We start from the raw sequence: 23896 nt of genomic DNA, 5'->3' as shown, positions 1-23896 counted from the left end.
TTAGTTTTGTGTTTTTTTTTTTTTTAAAAAAAAGGAGGGAGAGAATATTGTTATATCCTGAGCGCAAGAAAAATCCACGGAGGCACAACTAACGGTGGGAAGGGGTTTTATTTACAAAGGAGCTTTATTTACAACCTAAAATTCAGAACCAGAGCAGCCCTCCACCTCCAAATGCTGGCCTGCGACTGCTTTGTTCTGGCCTAGCTACCCAGAACCATATCTGACTTCCAAACCTCCACTCCTGGGGCTGGGGATATAGCCTAGTGGCAAGAGTGCCTGCCTCGGATACACGAGGCCCTAGGTTCGATTCCCCAGCACCACATATACAGAAAACGGCCAGAAGCGGCGCTGTGGCTCAAGTGGCAGAGTGCTAGCCTTGAGCGGGAAGAAGCCAGGGACAGTGCTCAGGCCCTGAGTCCAAGGCCCACGACTGGCCAAAAAAAAAAAACCTCCACTCCTTAACCTCCAACAGCCTCAACCTGCAAACCTCCAGAGGAGCGAGCTTCTTTCTATTCCTTCCTCCTGCAGGCCTAGTCTCTCCTCAGGCCTCACGCCTACCAACAGTCCTTAGGCCTCTCCACAGAACTCAGGCTTCAGGCTCCTCCACAGGCCTCAGACTTCGGACTTCCCTACAAGCCTCAGGTTCTAGGCTCCTCTGCAGGCCAGCGGCTCAGCTCCGCTCCACTCCCTCCTCTGGCAGGCACCGCCCCCTTCCCCCCCATCTCTCTTTTTCCTTTCTGTCTTCCCTCTTCCTCTCCTCCCTCTTTTTCTCCTTCTCCCTTGAACCTCCAAACAGGCAGCATATATATGTATATACACCCTGGCCCTCTGATGCCCCACCTCCTCCCAGCAGCCAGGACCACTTGGAAGTGCCACCGTGGCAGTGAAGTGGCGTGGGGTGGGGCTTCATAGGCTGCCCCTCCCACGCTCCTGAAGCTCCAGCCGCCTAGTGCCATGCCCCTTCCTGTGGTCCATGGCAGTGACACCAGCATGGTGTGGAAACTGTGGATTATTACAAATGTGGACTGTAAGTTTCTGGAATTCCAGCAGCAAAAGACATTTTTGCATTGCATGATAGAACCACATGGTGATTGCTGGAAAAACAGGCAACACCAAACAAAATTCAAGGCAAAACTCAAGACACAAAACTTTTGCGGCCAAAAACAAACAGAATTTCTTACACTTTCCACTATGTCTTTTTATTTGTCATAGTTGGCCTATAGGAGTGAGTAGCCAGATCTGACTTGTGGAAATCCTAGCATTTGGGCCCGAGGTTTACAAACTTTGTTTTATTTCTGCTTGTGTTCATTGACTTTCCATTACTGTAACAAAATGTCTCAGACAATTGATTGTAAAGGAAAAAAGTTTATTTTGACTTAAAGTTTTAGAAATTTCAGTCAATGATCCATTGGCCCTATTACTGTGAATCTTCAGCAACACATCAATGATGGTAGTGTGTATAAGGTCCACTCCGGAAGGGCTCCATGCAGATGTCCCCACCCCCACCTGTTTAAGTCTGCTGCTCATACTTGGAGGCTGTTACCTCCCCCTTCTCTGAGATCACATCCAATTCACCTGGCCATACCTCCTGCCTTTCCCTATAGAATCTGGTGCAATATGAGTTCCTGCTCTCTTTCCTTTTCTCTCTTGCTTTTTTTTCTCTTCTTCCTTCCCTTCTGTCTCCTCATGCCTCCATCTTGAGTGGGCTGGCAGTTTGCTCTCTCCCCAATAAACTCTTCTGCCTGAACCATGTGGTGGGATTCCTTTCTGGCAAACCTTACAGTGTGTGATGGAGAAAAACTGTTCTTTTTATGACTAGGAAATAAAGGGGAAGAAAAAGGGGCTGGAGTCTCCACAGCTCTCTCAAAGACATACTCCTCAATAATATGATGACTTCCCAGTAGGCTCCAACTCTTAAATGATTCTACCATCTTCTAAGCTGGAGACCAAGATTTTAATGCATAGATATTTGAGGAACATCTGGATCCAAATGATAGCATTATACCTTTTAGAAAATATTTTTGGCTGAGGGAATATATAGTTAGAAAGTCAAGCCATATTGAATCAATCCAGGGGACAAAGGACAGCATAAAAAAGTCTGTTGGAGCTGAGTCCTGATGGCTCATTCTTGTAACCCTGGCTACTCTGGAGGTTGAGATCTAAGGATCTTGGTTCAAAGCCAGCCCAGGCATGAAACTCTGTGAGGCTCTTATCTCTAATAAAGTACTCAGATAAAGTTTCAGTTGTGGCTCAAGTGGTAGAGTGCTAGATTTTGAGCAAAAAGGTGGTCAGGGACAGAGCCCAAGCCTTGAGTTTAAGTCCCAGGATTGGCACACACACACACACACACACACACACACACACACACACACACACGCTGTTGGAAAAGAAGATGCCAGAGAGACACAGGCAGGTATTTTATATTATTATTTTTTTGGCCAGTCCTGGGACTTGGACAAGCACTGTCTCTGGCTTCTTTGTGCTCAGGGCTAGCACTCTATCACTTGAGCCACAGCACTACTTCCGGCCTTTCTGTATATGTGGTGCTAAGGAAACGAACCCAGGGCTTCATGCATGCTAGGTAAGCACTCCACCACTAGGCCACATTCCCAGCCCTGGTATTTTGTAATTTTACTAGGATAAATTTAACATTTTTTTGATTCCCAGTCTTAGAAGAATAATAATAAAGAAATATAGGGGAAAATGGGTGGTCCTGAAAGAGGCAAGTCAAAGGATGCTTTTGGTGGGTACTGTGAATTAATGAGATCTTTGAATCTGTGCCCTTTGATCTGAGATATTTTTGGCTGCAGTCCCTTTGCAATCAAAGATTCAATGATAAGCATCTTGTGAGGAAGGTAAACTGCCCCTTGAATAAGTAATATCTTCTTCTTATCTTATAGCAAATGGCTGCAAATTCAGTTCTATTTTGTTCTATTCCAGTAATAAAGCGACAGCTTCTCCAGAGCTACTCCAAGGACAAAGACTGGGCTAAAGGTCAACTAGGCCTTGGACTTGGGACTGCTTTAGCTCTGCAAAACTTTCTCATCCCCTACCCCTACTTCTCCCTATTTAACCTGAAGCCAATGTCAATACCCATGGAGATGGCTGAAGTACAGAAGTACTGACCTCTGTTGTACTCGTGCTGTCTTCCCATGGCTGCCATACAGCAAGTCTCTTTTCTCTGCCCTTCGCGGTGTCCCTATTTGACATATGGAGATGAGTGGCTGCATCTATATTGAGACTCCTGAATTTTGCACTTGGGATCTAAAAACCCGGTTTCAGCCAGGCAAAGTGGTGCTGGCATCTAGTCTCAGCTACTCAGGAGGCTGAGGTAGGAGGAGCACTTGAACTCAAAAGAGTTTGAGGATAGCCTAGGCAACAGAGTAAAACTGCTTCAGAAGAGAATGATTGAAAGAAAAAAAGTAGGGGAGAAGGAAGGAAGAAGGAAGAAAGGGAGGGAGGGAGGGAGAAGGAGAGAGGATTATTACAGAAAATTTAAAGTCAGAACAATTTACAAAGTTGGGGACAAAAATGTTGGAATCTAGCCATGTTATTCCCATGACTTCTACAGAAATACACACTGTATTAGATTTCTACTCCTGATATAATCAATTTCCACAAACTTTAGGATGTAGAACAATATAAATTTGTTTTCTTATGGTTCCAGAGGCTGAAAATTGGTCTTGGGGGTTAAAATCAGTGAAGCTGCATCCTTCTGGAGATTCCAGGAGAAAATCTGATTCTTTTCTGAGTTCTATAGGCTACCTATATTTCGTAGCTAATGGCCTTGCTGTAGTTTTTTTGTTTTTTTTTTTTTTTTGCCAGTCCTGGGGCTTGGATTCAGGGTCTGAGCACTGTCCCTGGCTTCTTTTTGCTCAAGGCTAGCACTCTACCACTTGAGCCACAGCGCCACTTCTGGCCGTTTTCTGTATATGTGGTGTTAAGGAATCGAACCCAGGGCTTCATGTATGCTAGGCAAGTCTTGCCACTAGGCCATATTCCCAGCTCTCCTTGCTGTAGTTTGGATGTTAAATATTCCTTGAAGTTCATGTGTAGACTTGCTCCCAAGAGTCACATTATTAGGAGGTGTAAAAACTTTAAGAGGTAGGATCTAGTACAAGTAACTTAGGTCATTGGGAGTGTGCTATTGGAGGGGGTGTTGGAACCCTGGTCCTTTCCTCTCTTGTTTTGATTTCACAGCCAACCATGTCCTAGAAAGTCCTCCTTGGCCTTATTTTCCTATTATGATGTACTCTGCAGCCACAGACCCAAAACAGCATGGCTAAGTGGTCACAGACATAAAACCCTTAGCCCAAATCAGCTTTTATTCCTTAATAAGTTGATTGTCCATGCTGAGTGAGACAAGCCAAAAACAGAGAGACAAATGGTATATGGTCTCCCTGATATGAGGGTGTTAGAACTAAAATACAAAGAGATAGAACAAAGTAAATAGGTCTCAAGATACCAAAATACAGTAAAAAGAGGACACAGAATGAGTGGAAAGTGTGTGAGAATAGTAATAATAATAACAACAACAATAACATAGCAGAGGGGACCATCACTTCATTGGACACAGATGAAAGGGAACTAAGCAACTCCTGGGTGGGAATGGGAAGCAAGAAATGAGTGAAGGAGGGAACAGATGTTGCAAACAAAAGGAATGTAATGTATATATCATCCAAAATAGAGAAAGTGCTTTTATTGTTAAAGTTCATAGACTTCATAAGCTATATAGTGTAGAAAATTTTCATCGTGAGAGTTAAAATTTATACTGTGAAATATATTTAATAACTTAAACCCAATTTAAAAAAGAAATGTACTCACTGCCTTATGTGTGAAACTGTAACCCCTCTGTACATCACTTTGATAATAAATGAATTTTTTAAAAAGTTGATTGTCTTAGGCATTTTGTCATCGTGACAGAAAGCTGACTAACATAGGTTCTTCTTCTAGATTTGTTGCTGTTGTTCTTTAATGCCAGTATTAGGGCTTGAACTCAGGGCCTGGACACTATACCTTAGCTTTTCCACTCAAGGATAGCACTCTACTACTTGAGTCACAGTCCCACTTTTGGCTTCTTGGTGATTAAATGGAGATGATAGTCTCAGACTTTCCTGCCCAGGCTGATTTTGAACCTTAATCCTCAGACCTCAGCCTCCTGAGTAACTAGAATTATTCTTTCAGTTTTTAAGGACCTTGAGGTTACATTGGGCTCACCTGGATATCTCTAATTAAACCATATCTATGGAGCCCTTTTCACCATATCAAGAAATATTCATGAGCTAATTCCTCTAAAGCCTTCTAGGATTGGTTTTTTATAATTTACCACATCAGAAGATAAAGGTGGCAGCCAAAGGATTTCCAGAATAATAAGCACTGATATTAAATCAGATGCTTAGTTATGTGCAATGATATGTTTCCTTCTTATTTCAGCCAGTTTTTCTGTTACATGAAGTCCATGACATGCTGATATTAAGCATGCTACAATATTGAGTTACAGATGGATTCTTTTTCTTTCATTTCTTTTCTTCCTTCCTTCATTTCTTTCTTCCCTTTTCCTTATTTCTCTCCTTCCCTTCCTCCCTGTCTTCCATTTTTGAGATGGTTTCATTATATAACCTAGGCAAGTATTTTTTTTTTTTTTTTTTTTTTGCCAGTCCTGGGCCTTGGACTCAGGGCCTGAGCACTGTCCCTGGCTTCCCGCTCAAGGCTAGCACTCTGCCACTTGAGCCACAGCGCCGCTTCTGGCCGTTTTCTGTATATGTGGTGCTGGGGAATCGAACCTAGGGCCTCGTGTATCCGAGGCAGGCACTCTTGCCACTAGGCTATATCCCCAGCCCCTAGGCAAGTATTTTTGTGTATATGTGCTAGTCTTGGCGCTTGAACTCAGGGCCTGAGTACTGTCCCTGAGCTTTTGTGCTCATGCTGGTGCTCTACCACTGAGCCAGAGCTCTACTTCCAGCTTTTTGGTGGTTAATTGGAGATAAGAGCACCACAGACTTTTCTGCCCAGGCTGGCTTTGAACTGCTATCTTCAGATCTCAGCCTCCTGAGAACCTAGGATTACAGGTGTGAGTCTCCAGCACCTGTCCCAGGATAGTCTTGAACTCATCATCCTCCTGCCAATACCTCTCAAGTCCTGGGGTTAGAGGAAGGAACAACTACACTTTGTCAGAGGAAGACTTTAAATTTCACCTACCTAATTATATCCCATGAAGAGGAAATCAACTATAGGTCATGGGCGAAAGGGTGCTCAAGTTTCTCAGGATAATTGTAAAGGGACTTTGGGTAGTGCTGAAGTAGGGCAGACATACTCTATACTCTTTAGAATTGCTTTGTGCTCGTCTCCTTTATCTCCATCCCTCCCTCCCCACATTTCCATGGCATTTTAAGTTTCCTGCTTGAAACAGTCAAGGTAGCAATAGATGAAATTTCCCAGGTAGCACTACCAACTTCCTTCCATGGGAGAAATGTATTCCCCCTGATTCCACCGAGATCCTAGACCCTAAAGGGACTGGATATTGGCCTGCTGCTGACATTTGAAGGTCTACTGAGGCTTTCAGTTGTGAGACAAATCACTATCACGTGCAAGTAGGCAGGGGGCAGAGGGAAAATGATCAGGAAAGGAATATTTGGGTGAGAGAAGAGTGGGATAAGAGAAAAAGGCACCTTGTCTTTATAAAGGGACAATGCCCATTATATGAAGATTTCTGACAATATTTCTATAGTATGTATTATAGAAACTTCTGGAATGAAGCTTTAAGAAATCCAGTAAGGAAGATCAAAAGTCTCCTTCAAGACTTCCTTAGTTTTTATTTTCTTTTGAAGGAAACTTCAGAAATCTTGGGGCCCTGGTCTATTGTCAAGTAATATCATGGCACATAAAAATCAAATAATGACTTACTAATTCAGTCTATTAACACTTCTTAAACTCAGTCATCCAACTCTGAATTCAAGGCTTCTCATGAATTCTCTATCCCAGTTAACAACATTACTCATTCATACACACTACAAACCAGGAAATTCTGTTTATCTTTGTCTCCTTTATCTTCTTTGGCTAATGCTTCACTTGGTTCTGTTGCCTTTTACAAAACTTCTAAGAAATCTCTCAGATCTGCCCTCTACTGTGCTCTCTCTCTGCTGCTGCTCTAGCTCAGGCTTTGTTCTCTTCCTGCCTGTATCTTCCCTATGCAATTGTGTGACATTTCATTTGGCATTTCAAGTACCAACTGTGCTCAGGATCTTAAATAACTGTGACTGCAAGGATCAGAATGGATCTTCATTGGACATTCTGACTGCCCCAATTTTCTGATTACAGGAATCTCTCTTTTTAGATATAACACTTCCTTTCTTTTTAATGATTACTTTCATGCAATAAAAAACCCAGAAGTGGAATTGCTGAGGCAAAAAGATGTCACTGCTATCTCCACTGGATTTTCCCAGCAGCAACCTTGCAATGATGATGTGAATGCAAGTGTTTCGAGTGGGAGTGGATGCCAGGAACACGGGAGTGGGGAAGAAAGAAGTGGGGAGAAAGAGAGCAATAAAAGGCTTATTAGCAGCCAGTTACTATGTAGACCTCAGTCCCACAGGGCAACTCTGGGAAGCACTAACAGAACATACTGTCCAGTTTTTCAAAACAAATGGCAATAAAGTTGGGCATTGTCCACCAGCTCCCCATCTATCACTGTTTGAAGAATGCTTCTAGAGCTGATTGGCTCTTTGCATTCCTAGCTTGTCTTGTGTGTATGCTGAGCTTGTTTCCATGGCCAGTAAAAAAAGGCTTAAGCAGAAAAAAAAACCTCCAAGTGTAGAAGCAAATGTGGAAGGTATATGGGAAAGGCACTTAGAGCATCTGCTACAGATATATATATATATATATTTTTTTTTTTTTGGCCAGTCCTAGGCCGTGAACTCAGGGCCTGAGCACTGTCCCTGGCTTCTTTTTTGCTCAAGGCTAGCACTCTGCCACTTGAGCCACAGCGCCACTTCTGGCCATTTTCTGTATATGTGGTGCTGAGGAATCAAACTCAGGGCCTCATGTATATGAGGCAAGCACTCTTGCCACTAGGCCATATTCCCAGCCCTACAGATATTTTTTTTTGTAATTTATTTATTAATTAAACAAAACTTTGTTGACAAGGTGTTGTGCAAAAAGGGTACAGTTACATAGTGGGGCAGTGTGTACATTTCTTGTGATATCTTACACCCTGTTTTTCTTTCCCTTCCCAAGGTCAGGTAGACATATATACAATATACAATGTATCAAGAACATATACAGTAGCCACGTGGCCTACACCCAAGAAAATTTGCCTAGGGCTTTAAATGTAATGTCGACATTAGAAAATATGTCGACAGTAGTCTTTTTTTTTTTTTTTTGGTCAGTCCTGGGCCTTGGACTCAGGGCCTGAGCACTGTCCCTGGCTTCTTCCCGCTCAAGGCTAGCACTCTGCCACTTGAGCCACAGCGCCGCTTCTGGCCGTTTTCTGTATATGTGGTGCTGGGGAATCGAACCTAGGGCCTCGTGTATCCGAGGCAGGCACTCTTGCCACTAGGCTATATCCCCAGCCCGACAGTAGTCTTATATGAACGTACATACATAGCTTTTGAGCTATTGTATTCCACTGAGATGTCAATTTTTGACCTTTATATGTTGAATAGTTGTTTGGTTTTAGTTACATAATGTTGGGTCGCTGACCCAATCCTGTGGGAAATACCATTTGACAAGCAGTTTTTGGTTTCACAGACCTGGTCTCTACTGTCTCTCCATCATCCCATCTTAACAATCATATATCAGGGAGATCATGCCCCTTTGTTTCTGTGTCCTAGGATTGTCTCGCTCAACATTATTTGTTCAAGTTCTGACCATTTCCCTGTGAATAACAATATTTCACCATTCCTAATCGCTATGTAGTATTCCATTGTGTATAAGTACCATCTTTTTTGGATCCATTCATCTGTAGAGGGGCATCTGGGTTGTTTCCATATTTTGGCTATTGTGAATTGTGCAGCGATAAACATGGAAGTACAAATGTCTTTTTGATATCTTGGGGTTTGCTGTTTAGGATAGATGCCTAGGAGTAGTATGGCTGGGTCATAGGGTAGGTCTATATTGAGCTTTTTGAGAAACCTCCATACTGTTCTCCCAAGTGGTTGTACTAATTTGCACTCCCACCAACAATGGAGAAGGGTTTCTCTTTCCCCGCACCCCCTTCAGCATTTGTTGTTGCCTGAGTTCAGAGTATAGGCCATTTTAACTGGAGTGAGGTGGTATCTCAGGGTTGTTTTTATTTGCATTTCCTTTACTAGCAGGGATGTTGAGCATTTCCTCAGGTGTTTCTTTGCCATTTTTATCTCTTCTCTTGTGAAGTCTCTCTTTAGCTCCTTTGCCCATTTCCTAATTGGTTTATTGGGCTTGGAGGGGCTGCTACAGATATTTTGGTAGCTTTTGATATCCAGTATAAAATTACTCTATAAAATTACAGAACTAATGTATACCATAGACAGCAATTTGATTTTTATTTTTATTTTGTTGTTGTTGTTGTTGTTGCCAGTCCTGGGGCATGGACTCAGGGCCTGAGCACACTGTTCCTGGTTTCTTTTTGCTCAAGGTTATCACTCTACCACTGAGCCACAGCACCACTTCTGGCCGTTTTCTATATATGTGGTGCTGGGGAATCAAACCTAAGGCTTCATGTGTACGAGGCAAGCACTCTTACCGCTAGGCCATATTCCCAGCCCCAACATAGACAGCAATTTGAAACTGTGTGCATATCTCTATGACCTTGCTAATTATAATTATTCTCAAATTACAATTATATAAATGTTCTTAATTGTTTTCTTTTTATATATATCTACTCCTTACCTCTTACTGTTTTATCCTTGTATGCATATTGGACTTTCTAAAGTAAAATTCTATGCTGAAATAAAGGCATGAAAGAATCGATGTTACAAAAATACATCTCCTGGGTAGAACAGAAGCTCTAGACAGTTTTGATTAATATTTTACTAGAAACTTTTACATGAAGTAGTTTCTTGTATGGGTGATATATCCAAATCCTGGAATCTATCTATCTATCTATCTATCTATCTATCTATCTATCTATCTATCTATGGATGTGATCTTGCTCTTAGCTCTCTTAGCCTCTGCCTCCTGGGTTCTGGGATTACAGGCATGAGACATTATGCCTAATTTCAATCCTCACAATCTCATTCTTTCTTTCTCTCTCTTTCTTTTTTCTCTTTCCCTCTCCCTTCCTTCTCTCTTTCTTTCCTTTCTTCTTCTTTGTGTGTGTGTGTGTGTGTGTGTGTGTGCGCGCGCGCACGTGCATGCGTGTGCACTTCCACTGGGGCTTGAACTCATGGCCTTGTACTCTCACTTGGCTTTTTTGCTCAATGCTAGTGTTCTACCACTTGAACCCTGGGGCTTCTCTGATGCTATAGCAGGCAACACTTTTTTTTTTAATTTTTATTATTTTTTATTTTTTTGCCAGACCTGGGGCTTGAAGTCAGGGCCTGAGCACTGTCCCCGGCTTCTTTTTGCTCAAGGCTAGCACTCTGCCACTTGAGCCACAGTGCCACTTCTGGCTGTCTTCTATATATATGTGGTGCTGGGGAATCGAACCCAGGGCTTCATGTATATGAGGCAAGCACTCTACCACTAGGCCATATTCCCAGCCCCAGCAGGCAACACTTTGTTTTTATTTTATTTTTGTTTTTGTTTTTGTTTTTTGTTGCCAGTCCTGGGGCTTGAACTCAGGGCCTGAGCACTGTCCCTGGTTTCTTTTTGCTCAAGGCTAGCACTCTGCCTCTTGAGCCACAGCGCCACTTCTGGCTTTTTCTATATATGTGGTGTTTGGGGAATCAAACCCAGGGCTTCATGTATATGAGGCAAGGACCTTATCACTACGCCATATTCCAAGCCCAGGCAACACTTTAAAGAACCTAGAATTTGTTAAATATTTTATTACTTGTAAAAACAGGGAAGCTAGCACCAAGCGTCCATCTTCCTCCAAAGATGGATTCACTCCTTCCCTCAGGAAGACTACTTGTAAGGCTCCTTAGAAAGTCCTTATGGGAATAAATACCATAGTGTGTTGTTATGGAAACACAATAAGGCACGTATGACAATTAATTCTGTGTATCAACCTGATGGGACCAAGGGTGCCTAGAGAGATAGTGAAGCACTAATTCAAACTGTGTTTGTGGGTTTCCCAAGGAGATTGGCCTGTGGACCAGTGAATGGAGTAAGGAAGGCTTACCTTCCACCAGCCCATGGACTGGGTGGAGTCCTGGATAGAACAAGAAAGTGGGAGATGGGAGAAATTTCTCTCTGGCTTCCTTCTCAAGCAAAAAGCTTATATCCTACTTCTGCTCTTGGGCTTTAGACTCCAGGCTCTTCATGCTTTGGAATCTGGGACTTCCACAAGAGGTCTTTCCGGCCTTTCACCTTGGACCGAGGGCAGCGCTAGTGGCCTCCCTGGTTCTCAGGCCCGCCCCCCACTCTCTCTACACACACACACACACACACACACACACACACACACACACACACACAATTATATGTGTGTATGTATGTATATACATATATGTATATATACATACATACATACATACACACATATACACACACAGAGAAGCCCGTATATAGATATATAAACATTCTGTTGTAGAAAGGATGAGTCACCTTGTGAACCCCTGTACTTAGCCACTCTGGAAACTTGCTTAGTAGACTTATAAAGAGAATAACTTTGGTAGCAGCGATGTAGACTACAAACAGGTTCAAATGCTTGGCCTCTCCCCAAGGCTCCTCTAGCTACTACCAGTGCTTACTACCAGTGCTTAGAACTCCATCTTCCAGGATAGACAATACCTCATAGAATCCATCTTTTGATGACACCAACCAGTCACTACTCGCAGCTTTATCACATTGGGTTGGCATTAACCTGGAGTAGGCAATGATAGCTGATCCGTCATCAGGGTGTCCTGTACGTCATAGCCCCAGACCAAGGGAGCCATGTGTTGGTAGAGGAGGTTTTGCTATGATTATGGGATCATGGGGGTCATTTCTCTTCATATGCATCAGCAGCTAGAAGTAGTTGGATGAAGGACATTGTGATAAAGGTTCATTTAATGTGACATTGTGAGGGGAATGTGAACCTAATTAACTTCTACCTTGTACCATACAGAAATTAATTTAGAAGGTACCAGGCACCTAAAATTTATACGGTTGGAACTATCTTTGTCTGGCTGCCTCATTACACAGTTCTTGAGACAAAGTTTTGCACATAGGTGATGATTTGGAATGGGGTCTAAGGAGGCAGGAATATCAGACAGAGGAACTAAAATAGAGAATGTAGCTAATTCATTCCAATGATGTGTTTGGTGCTCAATCTAAATAAAATTTTTTTTTGAGACAGGGTAGCTCAGGCTTGCCACAAACTCATGATCTTCCTGTTTCCACCTCCTGACTCCCTCCTGGAATTACAGGAGTGCATCACACAGGATTAGTATGAGTTTTTTTTTTTTTTTTTTTTTTTTTTTTTGCCAGTCCTGGGCCTTGGACTCAGGGTCTGAGCACTGTCCCTGGCTTCTTTTTGCTCAAGGCTAGCACTCTGCCACTTGAGCCACAGCGCCACTTCTGGCCATTTTCTGTATATGTGGTGCTGGGGAATCGAACCCAGGGCTTCATGTATAGGAGGCAAGCGCTCTTGCCACTAGGCCATATCCCCAGCCCTAGTATGAGTTTTTGAGGACCTTAAAGAGATGCATCTTAGGGGGTAGAAGTGTGGCTTAGTGGTAGAGTGCTTGCCTAGCCTGCATGAAGACCTGGGTTTGATGCCTCAGTACTACATAAATAGAAAAGGCCAGAAGTAGCGCTGTGGCTCAAGTGGTAAAACACTAGGCTTGGGCAAAAGAAGCTCAGGGACAGTCCAGCCCCTGAGCTCAAGCCCCAGGACTGGCAAAAAAAAAAAAAAAGTGGATCTTAGAATTGCCTCGAGAGCGAACTGTATCAATCTCTCACAGATCTCAATGGTCAAGAGTGGATCTATCGTTCATTACTCAGTACTGCTGGGGTTATCCATTGGTGAGCCAAGGGTGGGTTCTTATAGTCACCCCCCCCCAAATCCCCAGGGGAGTATGGAAGAGAGGAGGCAAGAAGTCCATAGGACAGGATGTGATAAGTCATGCTTGATTGCTACAGTGGAGGCAGTTCAAAGCCATCAGGAAACAGAGATTGAGAGGATCAAGGTTTGCAGCTAGTTGCAAGAAGTTTTCCAGGCTCTATCTCAACCAATAAGATGCTGGGTGTGGTGACATGTGCCTGTTGTCCTAGATATTTGGGAAGTGTAAATAGAAGGATCCTGGTCCAAGCCAGCCTGGGGAGTAAGTGAGAAATCCTATTTGAAGAATAACTAAAGGAATTAACTAAAGGAAGGATTAGGAGCATGGCTCAAATGATACAGATCTTTCCTGGCAAATGCAAGGTCCTGAGTTCAAGCCCCAATACTGTTAAAAAAAAACAAAGACAGCAAGGTGCTCTGCTGGCTCATACCTGTGATCCTAGCTACACAAGAGACTGAGATCTGAGGATCATGGTTCAAAGCCAGTCAGGGCAGGAAAGTCAATGAGACTCTTATCTCCAATTAACCACCCTAAGGAAGTGGCGCTGTGGCTCAGAGTGGTCAAGCTCTAGCCTTGAGCTGAAGAGCTCAGGGACAGCGCCCAGGCCCAGAATTCAAGCCCTATAACCAAACCTCACGACCAACAACAATGACAAAAAAGCCTCTGAGAATATTAATTGGGACTAAATGGAATCTGACAGTTAAAATTAGAGAGAAGGAGACTAGCTTATAATCCTAACTACTTAGGAGGCTGATATCAGAGGGTTTTGATTCAAAGCAAGCCTGGGCAAGAAAGGATTGGGAGCCTTTTACATCCAATTAACCACCATACAGTTAGAAGTGGAGCTGTGGCTTCAGTGGCAGAGCACTAACCTTGAGTAAAAAAGGTAAGGGACAGTGCCAGGCCAAGTACCAACACATACACTCACACACAGAGAGACGAGGGAAAACAAACATGTTAACAATATTGAGTCTCAAGTAAAGATGGCGCCGTCACAGTAGGGAGGCACCCCGACTTGCTCCAACTGAATAGCAAGCTGGGAACTCCAACACCAAACACCCCATCAAGAACCCAGAAAAACCAGCAGACAGAAGCAGTGGAGATACGCAGGAAAACACAAAGGAGTAAAAAAGAAGAGCTGAAAACCTACACGGAGCTGGAGAATCTCCGGGGCACCCTCCTCCCACCAGCCAACCCTGGCCCGAACAGGGCCAGGCTGGGAAAGGGGATCCCGGCGATCGGCAGACAGGCTGCCAGGAGTGCAGAATCCAGGCAGTGGGACCCCACAGACACTAGGGAGGCTGCGGACCAAGACATACACGGTGGCGACGAGAAGTTCGGGTCCACACCGGGATCGGACGGACGGCGGCTGGGGAACCCAGCTCGGCAGAAGGGGGGAGCCGGGGACGCCACCACGACACTTCGCCACCCCCTGAAGGACCAATGGCTGCGCGGGACACACACACAATCCAGGACCAGTGAGTCCCCCATTACCCTCCCTCCCCCAATGGGAGACCAGCTATCAGAGATCCAAGACCTAAAAAGAAGCTAGATCTCCCTCCCTCCCCCTCCCCACCCCGAGGGAACAAAGAATCCCCAAATCAGGCAGGAAGCTCCCATCAGGCGCTGGGAAGTCAGTTTAGCAGGGGAAGGGCAGAGCAGCCCCAAGGCCGCACAGGTTTCTGATCTGGCAGAACCGGCCCCGTCCCCTTCCCAACAGGGGCTGGGGGACGGCCGGCAGTGCAAGCCCCACCCGAGGCGCCTGGACCTCGCGGACTCTTACAATTAAAATCACAGGCACTGGTGGGCAATGCCAGCACAGCAGGGACACCTGGGCCTGATCACGCGACCCCCCTCGCAGCAGAGGCGAGGTCTGAGGGCGCCAATCTGCACCCAAACAGTTGATCCCACTGGGCCCCACACATACCGCCCCCCCACAACGGACTCGCGGGAGGGCGCAAACACAACCCAACAACCCGGGGCTCGCTCTGGGAGGCGTACCCCGCTAAAGTGGACGGGGCCACAGCGCTAGCGCCTGTTGTAGTGGGCGCACAGCGCACAGGTGGGCGGGGCCACAGCGGCAGCACCTGCTCTGGTAGACCCGCCTACACAGGAGGGAGGGCAGAGCTATAAACCAAACCTGAGAAGCCATCCACAGATCTCCAGATGAGCAAATCACAAAGAAACATAACACAGTTCATCAAAGAGCAAGCCAACTCGCCAGCCCCAAAAACCATCACGACTGAAGAGGAGATGGAGAATAAAAAAGCAAATGAGGCCATGTTAACAGGAATGATGGAAAGCGTCAGAAATGAAATTAGAAAACAATTCCAGGGCTGGGGATATGGCCTAGTGGCAAGAGCGCTTGCCTTGTATACTTGAAGCCCTGGATTCGATTCCGAGCACCACATATACAGACAATGGTCAGAAGTGGCGCTGTGGCTCAAGTGGCAGAGTGCTAGCCTTGAGCAAAAAGAAGCCAGGGACAGTGCTCAGGCCCTGAGTCCAAGGCCCAGGACTGGCAAAAAAAAAAAAAAAAAAAAAAAAAAAAAAAAATTCAAGGAGTTTAGAGCGGAAATCTTGAAGGATACCCAGGAAGCCAAGAAAGAAATGGAAGCAAAAATGGATACAATGCAAGCCTACTTTAAAGAAATGAAAGCAAAAATGGAAACAATGCAAGCCTTCTTTAAGGAAGACCTTAACATCCTGAGAATTGAAATGCATGAAAAAATAGATTTAAAATACAACTCTTTAAAGGAAGAAATTTCCATGATCAGAGCTGATCTGACAACCATAAACAGCTCTCTGACACCCATTAACTCCGCAATTGAATCCACAATACAAAGAGTTGACCATATGGAATCCAGAATCTCTCGCCTGGACGATGAAGCAGCCGACAACAACCAGAAAATGACCACACTCCAAGAAACGGTGAAGCTTCAGGGCAGACTAATCCAGGAACTAATGGACAAAGACAAGAGATATAATCTGCGCATAATTGGAATAGAAGAAGGAGCCAAATACCAGAGCAGAGGGCTTAAACATGTTCTCAATAAAGTTATTGCAGAAAACTTCCCCAATCTCACAAGGGACCCCATCCAGGTAAACGAAGCCTATAGGACACCTGGCAGGCCAGACCCCAGAAAAGCCACCCCAAGGCACATAATATTCAAGCCTTCAGATCTCAAGATTAAAGAGCAAATTCTGAATTCAGCCAAAGCGAAGAAAGAAATTTTCTACAATGGGAAGAGGATTAGAATAACAGCTGACCTATCCACACGAATTTACCAAGCACGAAGTGAGTGGAAGAACACCATCCAAGTACTTGAGGCTAACAATATGCAACCACGGATCAAATATCCAGCGAAATTGGAGATCACATTTGAAGGGAAAACCAGATCTTTCCACACCAAAGAGGAGCTAAAGGAGTATGTGAATAAAAAACCAGCCCTACAGCGAATTCTAAGATGGGATCCCCACCCAACATAGATCGTACAAGACACACAGACAGAAACAGAAAGAAACTACAATAGCCAAAGTCCAACAGAAAGAACAGCTCACTAAAGACAAGAAAAAAAAAAAGTAAAAAACAGCCCAACAAGAAAATGGAAGGAGAAAAAAACACCCTTATCCTTGATCTCTTTAAATATAAATGGTTTAAACTCTCCGATAAAGAGGAGCAGACTGCCAGGATGGATCCACAAACAAAAAGTTGACATCTGCTGCCTACAAGAGACCCACCTTACAGCAAGAGACAAAAACAGGCTTCGAATGAAAGGATGGAGCAAGATCTACCAAGCAAACACACCTACCAAAACGGCAGGTGTAGCCATTCTGATCTCAGACAAGCTGGACTTTTCATTAAAATCAACTCAAAAGGACAAAGAAGGTGACTACATTTTAATAAAAGGAAAAATCCAGAATCAAGACATCACGGTGATAAATGTATACTCACCGAACAAAAGAGGCCCTACATATGTCAAGCAAATTCTCACAGAATTACAGAACAAGATAGACGCAAACACAATCATAGTGGGTGACCTTAATACCCCACTCTTTCCAAGAGACAGATCCAACACCCAGAGGATTAGCAAGGGAGCTGAGGACCTAAGTAACACCATATCCCAAATGGATCTGACAGACCTATACAGAATCTTCCACCCTACAGAGACCCAATACACCTTCTTTTCAGCAGCCCATGGATCATATTCCAAAATAGAACATGTCATAGCCCACACAAAGAACCTCAGCAAATACAAAAGTATTGACGTCATTCCATGTATTATATCTGATCACAGTGGATTAAAGGTAACCCTCAATAACAAAGGATACCACAGAGGCTATACACATTCTTGGAGGCTAAACCCCACACTGCTATCCAACACTTGGGCCACAGACCAAATTAAAGATGAAATCAATGAATTCGTAAGCCACAATGACAATGAAAACACATCACAAAGAAACCTATGGAACACAGCTAAGGCAGTACTGAGGGGCAAGATCATTGTACTCAGCACCCACATTAAAAGAATGGAAGCAGAGCAGGTGAATAACCTCACAATGAAACTAAAACAACTGGAGAAACAAGAAATGACAGAATCTAAAACGACTAGGAGGAGAGAGATCACAAAGATTAAAGAAGAGATAAATCTGATTGAAAATAGAAAGACCATTCAACAAATAAATAAGAATAAAAGCTGGTTCTTTCAGAAAATAAATAAAATTGACAGACCCCTCGCAAGACTTACAAAAAAAAAGAAGAGAAGAGACTCATATACGTAAAATCAAGGACTCCACCAGAAAAATTACAACAAGTACACACGATATTCAAAATCATAAGGAACTATTTCCAAAACCTCTACTCAGCAAAAAACAATAATTTTACAGAAATGGATCAATTCTTAGAGAAGTACAAACTGCCCAAATTGAACCAAGAAGAAATAAATCAACTAAATAAACCAATAACTTACAGTGAGATACACGAGGTAATCAAGAACCTCCCTACTGGGCTGGGGATATAGCCTAGTGGCAAGAGTGCCTGCCTCGGATACACGAGGCCCTAGGTTCGATTCCCCAGCACCACATATACAGAAAACGGCCAGAAGCGGCGCTGTGGCTCAAGTGGCAGAGTGCTAGCCTTGAGCGGGAAGAAGCCAGGGACAGTGCTCAGGCCCTGAGTCCAAGGCCCAGGACTGGCAAAAAAAAAAAAAAAGAACCTCCCTACTAAGAAAAGCCCAGGCCCAGATGGATTCACCAACGAATTCTACAAAACCTTTAGTGATGAGCTAATACCAATACTCCTCAAACTCTTCCACGAAATAGAAACAGAGGGAGAAATCCCAAACTCATTCTACGAAGCTAATATCATACTCATTTCCAAACCAGGCAAAGACCCAACAAAAAAAGAGAACTATAGACCAATATCACTAGAACACAGACGCAAAGCTCCTTAGTAAAATATTAGCTAACAGGATCCAGAAACTGATCAAGAAAATCATACATCATGACCAAATAGGCTTCATCCCACAGTCACAAGGATGGTTCAACATCCGTAAATCAATCAGTGTTACTCACAACATAAACAGAACTAAAATTAAGAATTACATTGTTATTTCAGTCGATGCCCAAAAAGCCTTTGACAAAATACAACATCTATACCTATTAAAAGCTTTGGAGAGAACAGGAATAGATAGAACATTCCTCAAAACAATAAAAGCCATATACAACAGACCAACTGCTAATATCATATTAAATGGAGAGAAACTTAAATCATTCCCCCTAAACTCAGGAACAAGACAAGGATGCCCACTCTCCCCACTTCTTTTCAACAAAGTGCTGGAATCCCTAGCCATAGCAATAAGGCAAGAGGAGGACATCAAAGGGATCCACATCAGCAAGGAAGAAATCAAGTGATCCCTATTCACAGATGACATGATCTTATATCTGAAGGACCCAAAAAACTCAGTCCCCAAACTCCTACACCTAATAAACCAATTTGACTAAGTGGCAGGATACAAAATCATTCCACAAAAGTCAGCAGCTTTTCTGTACACCAGCAATATACAAACAGAAAAGGAAATTATGGAAACAATTCCATTTACAGTAGCCAAAAAAAGAATAAAGTACCTAGGGATCAACTTAACCAAGGACGTGACGGACCTATTTAATGAAAACTATAAAAATCTAGTAAGGGAAATCAAAGAAGACACAAGGAGATGGACAGACCTCCCATGCTCATGGGTAGGGAGAATCAATATAGTGAAAATGGCCATATTGCCCAAATTGTTATACAAGTTCAATGCAATCCCTATCAAAATCCCAGTCACATTCTTCACTGAAATAGAGAAACCAATCCATAAATTCATATGGAACAGCAAAAAACCTAGAATAGCCAAAGCAATTCTAGGCAAAAAAAACAGTGCAGGAGGTATCACAATACCAGACTTCAAGCTCTACTACAGGGCCATCATAACAAAAACAGCCTGGTATTGGTATAAAAACAGATCGGAAGACCAATGGATTAGAATTGAAGATCCAGAAATAAATCCACACTCTTACAGCCAGCTGATATTCGACAAAGGAGCTAAAGACATACAATGGAATAAACATAGCCTCTTCAACTACTGGTGCTGGGAGAAATGGGCAGCCATATGCAGAAAACTCAAAGTAGACCCAAGCCTATCACCATGCACCAAGATCAACTCAAAATGGATCAAGGACCTCAATATCAGACCTGAATCCTTGAAACTACTGAAGGACAGAGTAGGAAAGACGCTAGAACTTATAGGCACAGGAAGGAACTTCCTGAATAGAGTCCCAGGGGCACAACAAATAGGGAAGAGACTCGACAAATGGGACTACTACAAATTAAAAAGTTTCTGCACAGCTAAGGACACAGCCACCAAGATAGAAAGGGAAAGGATATTTACCAGCATAGCAACAGACAAAGGCCTGATATCTGTCATCTACCATCTGTCATCTACAGAGAACTCAAAAAACTAAGCCCCTCTAAGCCCAGTAAACATATTAGGAAATGGGCAAAGGAGCTAAAGAGAGACTTCACAAGAGAAGAGATAAAAATGGCAAAGAAACACCTGAGGAAATGCTCAACATCCCTGGTAGTAAAGGAAATGCAAATAAAAACAACCCTGAGATACCACCTCACCCCAGTTAGAATGGCCTATACCCTGAACTCAGACAACAACAAATGCTGGAGGGGGTGCGGGGAAAGAGGAATCCTTCTCCATTGTTGGTGGGAGTGCAAATTAGTACAACCACTTTGGAGAACAGTATGGAGGTTTCTCAAAAAGCTCAATATAGACCTACCCTATGACCCAGCCATACCACTCCTAGGCATCTATCCTAAACAGCAAACCCCAAGATATCAAAAAGACATTTGTACTTCCATGTTTATCGTGGCACAATTCGCAATAGCCAAAATATGGAAACAACCCAGATGCCCCTCCACAGACGAATGGATCAAAAAAATATGGTACTTATACACAATGGAACACTGCATAGTGATTAGAATGGTGAAATATTGTTATTCACAGGGAAATGGTCAGAACTCGAACAAATAATGTTGAGCGAAACAAGCCTAGAACACAGAAAACAAAGGGGCATGATCTCCCTGATATATGACTGTTAACAAAGGGAGACGGAGAGACAGTAGAGACCAGGTCTGTGAAACCAAAAACTGCTTGTCAAATAGTATTCCCCACAGGATTGGGGCAGCGACCCAACAGTATGTAACTAAAACCAAACAATTACTCAACATATAAAGGTCAAAAATTGACCTCTCAGGGGAATACAATAGCTCAAAAGCTATGTTTGTACATTCATATAAGACTACTGTCGACATATTGTCTAATATCGACATTACATTTAAAGCCCTAGGCGAACTTTCTTGGGCATGGTCACGTGGCTACTGTATATATTCTTGATACATTGTATATTGTATATATGTCTACCTCACCCAGAGAAGGCATAGAAAAACAGGGCGTAAGATATCACAAGAAATGTACACACTGCCCTACTATGTAACTGTACCCTTTTTGCACAACACCTTGTCAAACAATTTGTGTTCAATTAATAAATAAATTAAATTAAAATAAAAACAATATTGAATCTCTAGCCCATGGATATGGTATGTATTTCCATTTATTCATATCTTCTTTAATATCTGTCAGAAATATATGTTTATCAGCACTGGGGTTTTAATTCAGAAGTCTATGCTTGCCAGCTAGGTGCTTTACTATTTGAGTCAGGCACCCAGCCAGCCCTGCATGTACATGCATCTATTTATCTATCTGTGTGTCTCTGTCTGTCTACTTATCTATCTGTATGTATGTATCTATCTTTATATCTAAATAACTATATATATATATAGAGAGAGAGAGAGAGAGAGTGTGTGTGTGTGTATGTTGTTGTTGTTGAAGTTTGAACTCAGGGTCTCATGCTTGCTAGACTGATGCTCTACTGGTGAGTTTCATATTCAGCCCTTTTTGTGCACTGGTTATTTTCAGGCAGGGTTCTCATTTTTGTCTGGGCATGCACCTGTACTGTGATCTGCTTATTTCACAGTGTGTGTGTGGGGGGGGGGGGGTGCTGGTCCTTTGGCTTTCAAGGCCTGGCTGCTGTCCCTGAGAGTTTTTGTTCATTCTACCACTTGAGCCACATTTCCACTTACATAAATGATACTTTTAAAGTTTTATTTTCTGTTATTGATATGTAGAAATACAACTCTTGAAAATTCAGTACAACTCTTGAAAATTCAATTAGTTAAGTATATGTTTTGTAGATTCTTTATGATTTTTAATGTAGACAATCATATTGTCTGTGAATACAATTTCATTTATCCCTTTTGAATGTTTAACTTGATATTTTTCTTTTCTTATATTACAATGGCTACAAAGAAGTACAATGCTAAATGTTAGTTTAAATTTTTTTTGTAGTTTCCCTCCCCCTACCCTACCTCTATGCATAGCTTTTATCAGATTGTAACAGTTCCCTTCTATTCCTAGTTGGTCTAAGAGTTTTTATCATGATTGGGAGGGTTGAATTTTTGTTTTTCTTTTGTTTTGTTCATCATGGGGCTGGAACTCAGGACCTCAATACTATCCTGAGCTTTTATGTTCAAGGCTAGTTATCATTCTGCCATTTGAGCTACAGTTCCACTTCTAGCTTTTTGATGGTTAATTGAAGGCAAGGGTTTCATGGACTTTCCTGCCCAGGCTGGCTTTGAACCTTGAACCTCATATATCAGCCTCCTGAGGAGCTAAGATTATAGGTATGAGTCATTTGCACCAGGAAAATTTTATTTTCCTATAATGTCTTTGTCAGGTTATTTATTTATTTATTCATCTGTACTAGGATTTGATCTCAGAATCTTGCTCTGTCTAGCCTGGCCTTTAACCATTTAAACCATACCCCAGACCTTTTTGCTTTAGTTATTTTTTTCAGATAGGGTTTTGCTTTTGCCTCGAGTCAACCTTGAACACAAACTTTCTACCTAAGCCTCCCACATAGCTTGGACTGCATATATCTACCATATCTCAGGTAATTTGTTAAGATGGGGGAATCTCACTAAGAGAGCTGTTCTCATACCAGGATCTTCTGATTGCTACCTCTCAAGTGGCTGGGATTACAGGTATGCCCTACCACACCTGGTCTTTGTCAGGTTTTAGTATCAAAATTATCCTTGCTACATAGAATAAATAGATTGAGATGCATTTCTTTCTCCATTTTAGAAAAAGGTTTTTTGTTTTGTTTTGCCAGTCCTGGGGCTTGAAGTCAGGGCCTGAGCACTGTCCCTGGCTTTTTTCTGCTCAAGGTTAGTACTCTGCCACTTGAGCCACAGCGCCACTTTTGGCCATTTTCTATATATGTGGTGCTGAGGAATCGAACCCAGGGCTTCATGTATACGAGGCAAGCACTCTTGCCACTAAGCCATATTCCCAGCCCACAAGTAGAAGTGTTTTAAACTGTAAATACAGCATCTTTTCTCTCTTGCCTTGAGCCTTCTTTGGCCTGGCCACAAGAAATGGGAAAGGGACACATAGTACGACTTCTCTTCACTTCTCTACATTGTCATTTCTTCAGCCTCTACTTCTCTTTTCTGTCTCATTAAGTTACATTGGTTCTCCTAGATGAAATAGGATGAAGGAGAGATGGTGTGCTGGTGTTGGAGCTCTCTGGGCTTGAAGGCGTTCCATCCATGGGCTCTCACAAGGTCTTTGGATCTCCTTGATTCTGCCCCTCCTTTCTTCATTGTTGGGGATTTTAAGACTGTAGCTCATATCTTGCTGCCAGGGGCTTTTGAATCTTCTCAGCTCAGGGCCTCTGTCAATAGAGATCTATCTTGTTTCTCTCTGGCATTCCCTCACTCCCCCAGCAAGCCAGGACCTAAGACAACCCCCAGCAGGCTCTCTTTGTCACATGGCCATAATAGGACCATGAGAAGCAGCCTCCTCCTTCCTGACAAGTTTGATGCCATAGCTAAATGTATGTGTCAATCTGAGGGCCCCATGGCATGCCTACATTAATTATTATTTCAGGATGTGACTAGAGCAGAGTCACATTTGAAGTGATGGGCTCAGGAGGGTGCTGGTCCCCAAAGTGAATGGGCACTGTCAATCTGTTAAGGGCCTAAACAGAACAAAAAGGCGAGGGATGAGAAATTCATCCTTTTTCCTTCCTGTCCGACTGTTCCAGTTGGGATTTGTGTCTCTGAGCCCATAAGTTTTTAGGCTATTGGCTTCGACTAGAATGAC

This window comes from Perognathus longimembris, chromosome 15, assembly GCF_023159225.1.
Source record: "Perognathus longimembris pacificus isolate PPM17 chromosome 15, ASM2315922v1, whole genome shotgun sequence".
In the NCBI taxonomy this organism is placed as follows: domain Eukaryota; kingdom Metazoa; phylum Chordata; class Mammalia; order Rodentia; family Heteromyidae; genus Perognathus; species Perognathus longimembris.
This window is presented reverse-complemented; position numbering follows the sequence as displayed.